Source organism: Panthera pardus, unplaced genomic scaffold (assembly GCF_024362965.1).
Source record: "Panthera pardus isolate Hobbes unplaced genomic scaffold, ASM2436296v1 HiC_scaffold_3, whole genome shotgun sequence".
NCBI lineage: Eukaryota > Metazoa > Chordata > Mammalia > Carnivora > Felidae > Panthera > Panthera pardus.
In genome coordinates this window covers 36,928,930-36,943,025 of record NW_026526876.1, presented here as the reverse complement: position 1 = coordinate 36,943,025, position 14,096 = coordinate 36,928,930, and the positions used below count along the sequence as shown (strand labels likewise).

The window sequence follows — 14,096 nt, the reverse complement described above, 5'->3', positions numbered from 1 at the left end:
TTTGAACCCACTGGGTTGCAGTTCCCCCGCGGAGTTATCAAGGGCGGGCGAACCCACTGACCAACTCACGTTCGTAAAACCAGGGATTGTCAGAGCGAAAACCGAACTGAGATGGCCCAGCAAACACCCGTTTGACTCGCGGAAACAAGCCCAAAGAAGAATCGCGCAGCTGGTTAGTAAAAAAGAAAATACGTTGGATATCATGATTTTTTTATGTTGTTGAAACGTCTATTAACAACCTGTTTAAAGGTAATTTTTGCAAAGATAATAATGTCAAGGAAAAAGGGTCACAAAATACAAGCTCTGGCTTTAGACGGCCTTGGTGCAATACCCAGCACTACACTGGACTGTGGGGGCTTAACCTGATCCTAAATCTTTTTAAGTCTTAGTCTCCTCATCTGTAGAATGGAGGTTATGCACAAACCTCAGAAAAGCTTTTCTCAAACATTTAGTCTCAGGATCCCTTTACTTTTTTTTTTTTTTTTTAGTAAAGTGTACGCCCAACGTGGGGTTCCAATTCACGACCCCAAGAGTCCCATGTCCTGAGGACTGAACCAGCCAGGCACCCCAACATTCTTCAGAATTGGTTAAGAGTGTTTGTTTATGTGGGATATTCACTGGATTAGAAATTAAAATTGAGAGGGGCGCCTGGGTGGCGCAGTCGGTTAAGCGTCCGACTTCAGCCAGGTCACGATCTCGCGGTCCGTGAGTTCGAGCCCCGCGTCAGGCTCTGGGCTGATGGCTCGGAGCCTGGAGCCTGTTTCCGATTCTGTGTCTCCCTCTCTCTCTGCCCCTCCCCTGTTCATGCTCTGTCTCTCTCTGTCCAAAAATAAATAAAAAACGTTGAAAAAAAAATTTAAAAAAAAAAAAAAAAGAAATTAAAATTGAGAAATTTAAGAACATGTATTAATTCACCTAAAATAATAATAAACCAATACATGTTAATATGTTTTATGAAATATACTACACTTCCCCCCAAAAATTAGTAGAGTGTCATTGCATTACAATTTTGCAAATCTCTTTAACGTCTGGCATAATAGAAGACAGCTGGATTCCCATATTTCCTCCCCATTTTCTCTGATTTGCTATGTTATTTTGGTCTAGGAAATGAAGAAACTCCAGTCTCTCACAGATACATAGTTAGAAAAGGAAGGAGTATTTTTAGCCTTCTCCAATAACTGTGGATACTAGCAAAACTCAACAAACGGTAATTTCTTAAAGATTAATTGCAATGGGGAATCTGAAACCACTCAGAAAATATTGGTTTACTGAATTATGCAGATCTTCCAAATATTGATGCATTTCACTACTCAACATTAAAAAAAATCACATGCATTATAATCATTGATCTCATCACAAAAATCTTGGAAAGCTGTCAAGCTCACTTTGGTGGATACCAAACACCTTTTCCAAAATTACAATTTTTTCTTGAAAGCTCAAATTTTATCATTGACAAAAGTACTTTAAATCACTTTTCTTTCATGTGCCAGGCTCATTCCATTCAAATATGCAAGTCTGAATAACTATAGTTTCCCTGTCATTCTTTCAAGCAAAACTTGTGTTCTAAATTTTTTTTTAGTGTGTATTTATTTTTGAGAGAGAGAGACAGAGCACAAGCAGGGGAGGAGCAGAGAGAGAGGGAGACACAGAATTGGAACCGGCTCCTAGCTGTCAGGACAGAGCCCGACGCGGGGCTCAAACTCAAAAACCCGTGCGATTATGACCTGAACCGAAACCTGACGCTCAACCAACTGAGCCCCCAGGTGCCCCACAAAACTTGTGTTCTAAAGTCCATGTCCGTAATCCTGAACACTCCCGATCTTGGAAACTAGCAGGGTAAGCCCTGGTTAGTACTTAGATGGGAAAAAATGGTGTTCCATGGGGGGAAATAAAGCTCGTTCAGTTCACACATCTCAATCACACAACCATATACTTCAGTAAGTGGCAGAAGGGTTTTATGTAAAACTCCCATTTCATTACACAGAACATTTAAAAGATACATACTCCAGAAGAGAGATTTCGCAAAATTAATTATTTGTACTGTTTCATAGTTTATGTGAAAGTGGTTTTTCTTTTTTTTTTTTTTTTTTTAATTTTTTTTTTCAACGTTTTTTATTTATTTTTGGGACAGAGAGAGACAGAGCATGAACGGGGGAGGGGCAGAGAGAGAGGGAGACACAGAATCGGAAACAGGCTCCAGGCTCCGAGCCATCAGCCCAGAGCCTGACGCGGGGCTCGAACTCACGGACCGCGAGATCGTGACCTGGCTGAAGTCGGACGCTTAACCGACTGCGCCATCCAGGCGCCCCAGTGGTTTTTCTTTTTTTAAGATTTTTAAGTAAACCGTATGCCTAACAGGGGGCTCAAATTTATAACCCTGGGATCAAGAGTCCCATGCTCTACTGAATGAGCCAGAGTAAACCAGCCAGGCACCCTGAAAGTGGCTTTTTTTTTTTTTTTAATTTTTGAAAATGGCTTCTTAATTATTTTATTGCATAGGTGTGGCAGAAGAGAATACCGTGAGTCTAGCACCTTGATTCACACTAAGGTGCCAGCCATCTCACCTGCTGTTGTCTTGGCACCATTAGTGAAAATGTAAACACAGTGAAAAAGCAAATCATGTCTTCATATTATCATGAAAATAGTTCTGACCTTGCAGACTCCCTTAGACCTTAGGCACTCCCAGAGTCTGTGGATTACACTTGGAGAACCGCAGAGTATATCTGCAGAATGTATCCATTCATTCATCAAATATTTATTAAGCCCTTTCTATGGGTCTGGACACTGCTGTAGGCATTATGAATAAAGCAGTGAGCCAAACAGGAAAACACCCTGACCTTATATTATAAGTAATATAAGGGCTTAGCATCATTGCCTCATATGTTACTCAATAAATGTCTTTATTTTTTTCATTTTATTTTTTAAAGTTTATTTATCTTAAGAGAGAGAGAAAGTGCATGTGTCTCGTGAGTAGGGCAGGGGCAGAGACAGGGAGAGAGAGAATCCCAAGCAAGCTCCACACGCTGTCAGCACTGAGTCCAACTCCCAACTCGGGACTCGAACCCACAAACTGTGAAATTATGACCTGAGCCCAAACCAAGGTCGAATGCTTAACCGACTGAGCCACCCAGGCGCCCCTCAATAAATGTTTTTAAGTAAATTTATTAGTGGGCACCTGGGTGGCTCAGTCGCTGAAATGTCCGACTTCAGCTCAGGTCATGACCTCACGGTCTGTCGGTTTGAACCCCGCATCGGGCTTTGTGCCGACAGCTCAGAGCCTGAAGCCTGCTTGGGGTTCTGTGTCTCCCTCACTCTCTCTGCCCCTGCCCTGCTTGCTTGCTCTCTCTCTCAAAAATAAACATTAAGAAAATAATTAATAAATAAATGAATATTAAACAATTTTTAAAAAAAAAATTTTTTTAACGTTTATTTTGAGACAGAGACAGAGCATGAACAGGGGAGGGTCAGAGAGAGAGGGAGACACAGAATCTGAAACAGGCTCCAGGCTCTGAGCTGTCAGCACAGAGCCCGACGCAGGGCTTGAACTCACGGACCATGAGATCATGACCTGAGCCGAAGTCGGATGCTCAACCGACTGAGCCACCCAGGCGCCCCTAAACAATAATTTATTAAACAATTTGAATGCAATAAGGCTTCATAGTGCCATATCTTATGTTTTATTGACCTTATTTTTTTCAACTGTAATTTCTAATACTTGATAATGGGGCCAATCTTTATTATACCTGAAATGCTAGGACTTCTTCAGGCAGTTAGCACTTTGCATGAGAAAATCAATCAATGTCAAGGCTATAGGTGCAAGATTTGAGAAGTACAGGTTTTAACTAGAGTCCAGTAACTACCAGGAAGTCACGTGAGAATCACACTGACCAGGGGAGGTAAGAAAGACAGATAGCTCTCAAGTATATTTGCCTTTTAAAAGAGAGTCCTTGTTAGCCCCAAATGACTAAATCCTTAACAATAGAATTTCAAGTAGTAGTTAAAATGAAACAAAGACTCTCACACCCATTAGGAGATGACTACTATCAAAGAAACAGAAAAAGACAAGTAATGTGGGGATGCGGACAAATTGGAGCCTTTGTGCACTGTTGGAGGGAATGTGAAGTAGTACAGATGCTGTGGAAAAGTTTGGCAGTTCCTCAAAAAATTAAAACCATATGATCCAGGAATTCCACATCTGGAATTGAAGAAGGGTTAAACAAGCCAAAAACGGATCCAAAATGGAGTCACTCGTGCTCAGCGCGTGTCAACAAACCAAGACTTAAAATCTAACCTAATTTCTGTTTCAGCCCCTCCCAGGAATGTACTCTTAACTGGTCAGGCTAGTGAGGTAACCTTGTGGGCACCAGTGAGGCAATCTGCCTGAAAGACCCCTCCGTCTCCCAAAGAAAGATAGGTAATCTAATTTTTCCTCATCCCTGCCAACCTTCTGTCTATAAAAAGCTTTCCATTTGGGGTCACCTGGCTGGCTCAGTCAGTAGAACATATGACTCTTGATCTCAGGATTGTGAGTTGGAGCCCCGTGTTGGGCGTAGAGATTTAAAAAAAAACAAGGCTTCCAGCGGCGCCTGGATGGCTCAGTCCGTGAAGCGTCCAATTTTGGCTCGAGTCATGATCTCACAGTTTGTGAGTTCGAGTCCCACATCAGGCTCTGTGCTGACAGCTCAGAACCTGGAGCCTGCTTCAGATTCTATCTTCCTCTCTCTCTGCCCCTCCCCCGCTCCTACTCTTTCTGTGTCTCTCAAAAATGAATAAAAACATTACAAAAATTTTTTTAAAGCCTTCTATTTTTTATGCTCAGCCCCTTTCTACTTGCTAGATGGGATGCTGCCCGATTCATAATCATTGAATAAAGCCAATTTAATGTTTAAATTTTCTTAGTTGAATTTTGTCTTTTAACACCCAGGAGAATTAAAAGCAGCGTCTCAAAAAGATATTTGTAGGCCATGTTCCGAGCAGCATTATTTTTTTTAATGTTTTTTTTTTAATGTTTATTTATTACTTTGAGAGAGAGAGAGAGAGACAGTGTGAGCAGGGGAGGGGCAGAGAGAGGGAGATACAGAATCCGAAGCAGGTCCAGGCTCTGAGCTGTCAGCACAGAGCTGGATTTGGGGCTCAAACTCCCAGACCCCAAGATCATGATCTGAGCTGAGGTCTGAGTTGAAGTCAGACACTTAACCGACTGAGCCACCCAGGCGCCCCAGAGCAGCATGATTTATAAGAGCTAAAACGCAGAAGTAACCCAAAGGGCCAATAATGGATGAATGGATAAACAGAATGTGATATATACATACAAAGGGATATTCTTCAGCCTCAAAAAAAAGGGGGGGTTCTGACACACGCTGCAACATTTGAACCTTGAGAACATTACACTAAATGAAATAAGCCAGTCACACAAAGACAAATACTGTGCGATTCCCCTTATATGAGATTCTTAGAGTAGTCCAAATCTTAGAAAGTAGAATAATGGCTGCCAGAGGTTAGGAAGAGGAGGAATGGTGAGTTTTTGTTTAATGGGTATAGAGTTTCAGTCTTTAAGATGAAAAGAGTTCTGGAGATGGATGATGATGATGGTTGCATTGCATTATGAATGCATTTAATACCACTGAATTGTACACTTAAAAATGGTTAAGATGGGGGGGCGGTGTTCCTGGTTGACTCAGAACGCTGAGCATTGGACTTTTGATTTTGGGTCAGGTCATGATCCCAGGGCTGTGGTGATCGAGCCCTGCCTCCAGCTCTGTGCTGAGTGTGAAGCTTCTCTCTCTGCCCACATCCGTCTCCCCCACTAGCACTGTCTCTAAAATAAAGTTTTTTAATGGTTAAGATGGTAAATTTTATGTTGTGTATATTTTACCATCATTTTAAAGATTGGGGGAAAATGAAATAAAGAATTTCAGACAGTGGGGAAGAAAATATTTCAAAAGTTCTGTACTGGGGCACCTGGGTGGCTCAGTTGGTTAAGCGTCTGACTTCAGCTCAGGTCATGATCTCACAGTCCATGAGTTCGAGCCCCGCGTCGGGTTCTGTGCTGACAGCTCAGAGCTTGGAGCCTACTTCGGATTCTGTGACTCCTCTCTCTGCCCCTCTGCCTCTCACGCTCTATCTCTCTCTCAAAAATAAATAAACATTTAAACAAACATTAAAAAAAAAAAGTTCTGTACTTCCCCCACTCCTTAAATCACATGAGAAGCAACTATGTGCTGTGCCTAAAATAGCTACTGTTTATTAGTGCCAGTATATACAGGCATTCCCTTTATACATTACAGTCCATCCCACAGAAATGCTGCAAGGTAGGTCTTAGGTAATGTTTCCATGTTTCAGATTTCTCAGTTGGCTGAGGCTCAGAGAAGTTAAGGAGCTTGTTCAAAGTTACGCAGCAGGCAAAAAGTAGAGACAGAACTAAATCCAGTTCAGCCTGATTCCAAGTCCTTGTTCTTTTTTGCAGCATCAGACTTCCTCTCTTCCCCACATTCCTTGAGATTTTAGGAACTTCATGTGAGAGACACACTTCCTGTGGGCATGAGCAATGTGACTTCAAATGTTGTCTTGAGCAAGATTACTATGACTGAGTTGCTGTTACCCTTAGAAGGAAAAGAAACTCTGAGGGTCTGAATAACTTAAAATGCCACCATTCTTATGGGAAGAGAAAAGAACTAAACCCATTTGATCCTAAAAGATTTTCAAAAAAGATAACTGTTACGGAGAAACATTAGGCTTGAGAGTTTGACATTCATCCCTGGCAGAATTCCAGAATAGATCATTAACAAGAGAGCTCTGAGTTGATTGCAGATTCACATAAACCAGTGGTGCTCTGCTACCTAAAAAGAAAAGGTACCTTTGACTCCCTTAATTCAAGAATGGTGTAGAACAGCTGTGCAGTGATGACTCCCCCTATTTTGAAATACTCATATAAAGAGCCAGGATTTAATAACAAACTAGATAAGGTAGACCCAAAACTGTTTTCCTATGATGTACGGTTTAAGAAAATGGCGATATTTAGCCTGGAAAAGTAAGACCTTGGGGCGGGGGGGGGGGGGAGACATAAAGGCTGAATTTCAATATTAGAAGGAATATGAAAGAGGAATTCTGTTTACCGAACAGAACTGTGTACAGCCACACACCCAGAACTAGGAGGAGTAGGTGGTATTTCCACGGAAAAGCCGAATTCAGCTCAATATGAGGAATTCGGGATGGCAGCATTTCACGTATACAGAATTATAGTTTGAGAGTTAGACATGACATCAAATTGCAATCCCACCACTTTCTTGATGAATGCTATTAGTCAGATCCTACAACCTCTGAGCCTTTTCCGTAAAATGGAAATAGTACTTCCCACCTCCCAGCGTTGCTTAGGATTAAATAACACTAATCAAGACCTTAAGAGAATTCCTAGTGCTGGGGTAAGCACTCAATAATATGTAGCTTATATTATTAGAATTAATTTTTTCATCATTAAAGTTATTATACACAGAACAGGACACTTTAGGAGGGAGTAAGTAGCTGAATTTTTGCCTCTTCATAGACACCCAACCGAAGGTCTCAGGAGGAATTGCCCTCTTCCCTGTGCTCCCACAGCGGTCTTAGCAAAAGTATTATGATATTGTTGAGCTGGGTTTCTTACATGACAATTCTCCAGAGCCCTGCACAGTGCCTGGCTCAGCAAAACTGTTATATACACACAGGCTCCCGCATTCTGAAGTGGAGTACAATAGACTGGTTGCCTTTCCTCTTTACCTCTGATTAGGAGGATATGTGAATATTCAGAGTAAAGAAGGAAAAAAAATCATCTTTTGGTAGTTCTATTCCTGATTTGATAGGGAAAAGCACAAAAGAGTTAAAAAACAAACAAACAAACAAACAAAAAAAAGCACAACCAACCAAAACCTCACAAATCTGATGTGAAGAGATGAAGGAAGGAAAGCTTGATCACCTGCCCTTTCTGTCAGGTAGGACATTTCATTAATTCACTTAATCATTTATTCAACAAATATTGCTTGACAACTGTATGCCAGGGACTGTACTGGGCATTGAGTAAAGGGTGGTGAACAACACGAGGCGGCAAGGTTTCTGCCCTTACAGGAGGTTAGAAAACACAAGACATTAATGACAATAAAGTGGGGTAAACGTTATGGGAGACTGAATTTCCGTATGAACAGAGTTGGGGACAGCGAGATACTTGAAGTCAGAACTAAACAGTTTGTCTCGAAGAATAAGCGTGGTTTTTTGCCTTTCTCGGTGTCTTGGGAGGTGGCTGGGTGAGGAGTGCTCACGGAGATAAGGGGGTTCTGCACTAGAGCTCTGGCTTGGCGCAGCCAACGAAAAATTTCGAGAAGTCAGGAGGCCCTGATGAGGAAACTACCTGGGGAACCTAACCTAGTCTAAAGAATCAGGCAAGACTTTGAAGGGGAAGTAATTTATAAACACTGAGAAGTAGGAGCCTTACAGAGATTTGGGGCAGAAATTGAGGATTACAGAGATTATTGGCGATTTAAGGTCTGGTGAGAAACCTCTTTAGATTCAAAAATGTCAAGGATTCACGTGAACTGTCCAGAAGTGGTTGATTTTTCGTACCAAGCATCATGGGGCTTGCTCGTAAAACCATACGTTCTAATTCCCTAGGTCGCAACGTTCTAAACTAGAGCCTGTAGAGCGCTTGTTAAAAAACTAAAACTCCCCGAACCCCGCGCACACTCCGCGGGGCGGTGTAGGACGCGCGCAGTACTTTGGGTCTTGTAGTCTGGGATGGACTCCAAGTCCCACAGTACTGTGCGGAGGGTCGTCGCGCCTGCGCAGTGTGGGCGGCGGGTAGCGCCGAGTGCGAGGCTCTTTTGTTCGTCCGAGGGGAGGGCCGTTGGCCGGGGCCTGCGGTACGCCGCTTCAGTGAGGGGCTCGACTGCGGCCACCGGCTTGTTGCTTTTCTGGGCGCCACTCCCCCGGCCGGCCCGACGCGACGCGCCATTAGCGCGGCACCGATTCCTCTCGGGCTCTTTGGCGCTGCTCTGAGGTGAAGAGCCCGCTAAAGGAGGGGAAGCGGGGAGCGGGGGGAGGTGCTCGGCGGCGGCGGCGGCGGTAGCGGCGGCGGTAGCGGCGGCGGTAGCGGTAGCCCTGGGTGAGGGGCCGCGCTTGCGGCCGAGGTCGGGAGCTAGGAACGCGCCGGGTCCCGACCCCTTCCCGCGCGAAGCTCTCCGCCGGGTGCGGGGGTCGGGCGCCGGGCGCCGGGCGCGAGAAGGATGGAGAGGGCGGGGCGGGCGGCGTATCCTGAGCTGGAGATAGAAGCGATTCGGGGTGGGCCGAGCACTGGCGGGTCTCTCCTCAGGGCCTGGGTAGACCAACAAGACAATGCTACGTGGTTGGGTGCGCGGCTGCTGGGTTGGGCTGGGGAGGAAACACTTGAGTAAATTGGGAAGGGGACAGGCTGGGCAACCTTGATGCTTGGACATGAGTGGAGAGGGTTGACGGCTGCGAGACCTTCGGTTTCGAACGCAGTCTGAGAATATCGGGTCTGGCTGGGGCCGTCAGAGGCATTTCGCTCGCCGGGCTAAGGAGAAGTAACTTCGAGGAAATTGGAGAGGGGGCTGGGCTCAGCCCAAGGTGTGCTTCTTGGGGAGATCATCTGCTGGATAACCTGGAGTGGGGGCTAGGAGAGGGAGGGGCGGTGAGGTGCCTGGCTTGGATCTGGAAGGGGAGGAGCTGTTAGGGTAAATAGGGCGGAGGCCCCGGTAGTATTTCAGTTAGGTGTGAAAGGGGCCGCCTTGCTTCCCGATGGGTCCTCCTCGCTTCCCGATGGGTCCTCCTCACGCGGTCGGGGAGGCTGTTAAAAAGAATGTGTGCAGAAAGGATGAAAACAAGATTTCTCCTCTTGTCTAGGCTTTCAGCTATCTTTACTCTTTTGATTCCTTTCAGGGAGTTAATATACCAAGTGTAGCGCTTCTGCTTTGATTTCACGATTAGTTCCATAAGTTTTTATCTGGGATCGTTACTGGTCGCAAAGGGCAGTGAAATCATAGAAATGTGTAGATGAGTTCACATGTAAGGAATTAAGTTAGTGAGAGAGTGTGAAATGATGTGGGAAGTGGGGAGACAAAGAGGAAAAGTTTGTGAGATTGTGAGATTTGTTTCATAGGCTCTTGTGATTTTTAGCCAGCCTTTCTTTGTTGTTGGAAAATTTGAATACAAAATGAGCAATACTTCTTCAGAGCTTCAAATGAAGATTTTTCATGGACGGCTTTATTTGCGGACTTGTATTGGTTTAGCTCAATTGAGGTGGAGTTTACAAAAGGTCAGTTGTACTGGAAACTGGTCAGGGGTAGGATAGCCTCCTCAGTTGTATTAAGAATCATGCTACCAGTTTAGAATAGCTCTGAAAAGGTCCAGTGTTTTGGAATAGAAGCATGAATACATTTGGAAAATTAGTACCTGTGTTCCTCCCTAGGTGCTTGCAGACATTTATATTGTAAGTAGTATTGTTAAAGGGCAACTTGTTGGAACTGGTAGCACCTTACTAAAGCTTTAGGGCAGGTTCAGGGTCTTCATTTCCAATTTTCCTTTTGGTGCCATTTTTCTTCATTGATTGGCTGCTGTAGCCTGAATTGTTTTTCATTAAAGATGTAAATAGTGTGTAGCCTGGTGCTTCTAGCTTCTTGATTGAAAGGGACCAAGTAAGAATACCTTAGACTTCTGCATTTTTGACTGGAAGATACTGGTAATTGTCTAACCAAACCTCTAAAAAGAAGCTACCGTTGTATAAGAGCACTTGGGCTGATTCATTTGGAAGAGCATGTGACTTTTGATCTTAGGGTCGTGAGTTTGAACCCCGCACTGGGCGTAGAGATTACTTAAAAACAAATAAATAAGCTTAAAAAAATAAAAAGCAACTATTATACCTTGTGCCCATTTTAGGGACCAGGAAAGTGTTTCTTTTTCACTTCATACCGTTTAAAAAGAATTGATTCACTTTTGTCATTCTCTAGTAGTTTATCCATCAGAATCTCACCTTTTTTTATATACTATCTCTGGTAGTATAACAGATTTTGCATTAGGCTTGACAGATTTTCACTTCATAGGTTATTTCTCTGAAGAGTTTTGGGAGCAAAATGCTAATGGCTAGTATGTGGGCTCACATAGAATGGGGCTACGCTTCTTGTTCATCTAAATGTAGGTAGTTTATAGATTGTTGAGTATATGGCTTTGAGATCCTTTCTTAGAATTCCATGTGTTAGCAGAATGAATTAATGTGCATTTATATAATTAGTTTTCCTGTCTTTGATCAATAACATTGGGCAGAGTATAACTGTTGTCCTTGGCATGTTTGTCTTAACAGTTAATTTTTTTTTTAAGTTTTATTTATTTTGAGAGAGAGAATCCCAAACAGGCTCTGCATTAGCATAGAGCCCGACTTGGGGCTTGAACTCATGAACCGTGAGATCATGACCTGAACCAAAATGGAGAGTCGGATGCTTAACCAACTAAGCCACCCAGGCGCCCCTGTCTTATTAGTTTTTATGTACTCAGCTTGGTGTGCAGATTGTGCAAGTGACCATTTTAAATACCTTAGGTGAGGACCTGGAGAGGCCCCAGGTTCTGGATTTTAACAGCAAGCTATATAATTTGAATATTTTGTTTTAGAAGTATCTTGAAAAATCTTTTGGGGTCTTTGCATAAATTTAAATAAATAGTATTTCCAGGGGCACCTGGATGGCTCAGTCGGTTAAGCCTCCAACTCTTGGTATCAGCTCAGGTCATGATCTCACAATTGGTGAGTTTGAGCCCCACATCGGGCTCTGCGCTGATAGTGCAGCTTGGCATTCTGCTTGGATTCTCTCTCTGCCCCTCCCCCACTCAAGCTCTCTCTCTCTCTCTCTCTCTCTCTCTCTCTCTAAATAAATAAATAAATAAACAAACAAACAAACTTAAAAACAATTGTATTTCCAGATAGTGATGTCTACTGAAAAAGTGAATAGCCTCTCCCAAAATTGGAAAAGTTATTCAAATATGGGCAAAATTCAGATCCTGTTAGTATTTGAATTGAATAATTTGTGTTAAATCTTTACTGCTTTCAGCTTTTATGATTTTTTGTAAAGTTTATTTATTTACTTAGAGAGAGAGAGAGAAAGAAACCGTGTGCACACGAGCAGGGGAGCAGAAAAGAGAATCCCAAGCAGGCTCCAGACTGCCAGCATGGACATCAATTCAGGGCTCATTCCCGGGAACCATGAGATCATGACGTGAGCCGAAATCAAGAGTTGGACACTCAACTGACTGAGCCACCCAGGCACCCACTTTTACGATTTGCTGACCGAGGGGGGGTAACCTAATTTGTCTGTGAAATTGTGCCTTTCTCTTTAATAATAGCTAACACATTGAGAGCCTAACAGAACTGTGGTATTTGAGAGGTTAGTGTCAATAATCTGGTTTTGTTTTGTTATCTGTGAATGCTTTGGTCTCTGCTTTTAGTTCCATCTTAGCTGGGACTCCTGCGTGGCTCAGTCGGTTGAACAGAGCCTGCTTGGGATTCTCTCTCTCTGTCCCTCCCCCCTCCAAAATAAATAAATAAACTTAAAAAAAAATTTCCAACTTAGCTGTAATTCTGGTCCAGCTTTCTAATTTTATTTCATCTTAAACTAAAAGACTTGCCAGTTATCACTGTGTCCTACTAATATTTGCATATCCCTGTGGCCTCTTAACCCAAAGCTGTATCTGTAGTTTCATCCCCATCAGCCTCCTGAAAGGGGATAGCCAACTTTCTGATAGAGCTCAGATAAAATTTTAATTTGATTAGCACACCAGTATTCTAGTCCTAGATCCTGGAATTCAAGGGCAGCTATTCCTTTAAAAATGAAACTCCTGCTACTGGGTTTGTGGCACAAGTTGTTTTCTGCTCAGTAAAGTTTTCCATCTGGAAAGCATTTACCTCCCAAACAGTCATAGCTAACAAACAGACTAACAGCAGTTTAGAAACATGAGTCAGGAGGACTACAAATTGAGTATATACTACACATGCCTTCACCTGCCTTTTAATGACTGGTATGTAGTTGCTAATGCTCAACAAAGGTGTACTTCTTTCTTGTTTTCCATTTTGGGGTTGCAGATCAGATTTTACTGATTATTCCCTAAAATGCTGACAGCTTTAGACTTCTCTTCCCTGATTTTTGGTTGGCATCTGAGACATATATCCTTCCTGCCCATACAGGGTTCAACGTGTTACACAGGGCCCAGACCTATCTTTGATTGAGTGTCTGAATAAAAACAGAAAGAGGGGTGCCTGTGTGGCTCAGTTGGTTGAGCATCCGACTCTTGATTGTGGCTCAGGTCATGAGCCCAGTGTTGTGGGATGCTCAGCATGGAGCCTGCTTAGGATTTTCTCTCTCTCTCCCTCTCTCCTCCCATCCTGTCCTCCCCTTGTCACGGCTCTGTCTAAATTTTTTTAAATATTACAAAAAGTAGAAACAATGGAAACTGAGAAAAAAGAAACAGTGGTTGGCTAGGTTGAGTAGGCTTCATGGAAGTAAGGTTGTTTAAGCCCTATCTTTAAGGATGGGTAGGATTTTGACTGCTGGTGTTGGGCAGGATCACTTAATAATGAGCAGAGCCTTTTGTGGAGACGGTGTGCAGTTTATAGTTTTGACAGGAGTGTAGGTTTTGTGAGGGAGTAGAAGTACGGAATGGTTGGAATGAAAGGGTGTTAGGTGTTGCGCTGAGGAGTTTGGTCTTTGTTTTAAGGAGAAGGGGCCTTGTAGAAAATTTTTTAGTGGTTACCTTTACTATTTAGTCTACTCTGCCCAAACTGGTTTACACACCATCTACCTCAGACATACCTCATTGCTTTTGTTCACCACCGTTCCTTAAGCCAAATTGCCCTCCTCAATCCACCTTTTCAAATACTCTTGGAGCTTGGCTTCAATCCCAACTTTTTAAACTCTTTCCTGATCACCCTAGTCATTCATTCTTCCAAGCCTCTATGGTGCTTTTGTGGCTACTTATTTTTGCTTAATTTTCTTTTGCTAATTATTATATACTCTTACATTTCTCTTGTTGAAATGAAGTTCACCTTGCATTGTTTTCTTGTATTTATATTT

General features: G+C 43.1%; 1 protein-coding gene across 2 annotated transcripts in view; it reads left to right on the top strand.

Annotated features, from left to right (window-relative positions):
- The first annotated feature begins 11 nt into the window (after positions 1 to 11).
- Positions 12 to 14,096, top strand: part of CBX1 (chromobox 1) — a 30,123-nt gene continuing 16,038 nt past the window's right edge. Inside the window, exon 1 of one of the 2 annotated variants that reach the window (XM_019415908.2) lies at positions 12 to 172. The gene's annotated coding sequence lies outside the window, so the exon portion shown is untranslated. Of the gene's footprint in view, positions 173 to 8,814; positions 9,026 to 14,096 lie in introns of those variants that run through there. The other variant, XM_019415907.2, reaches the window with a different exon arrangement.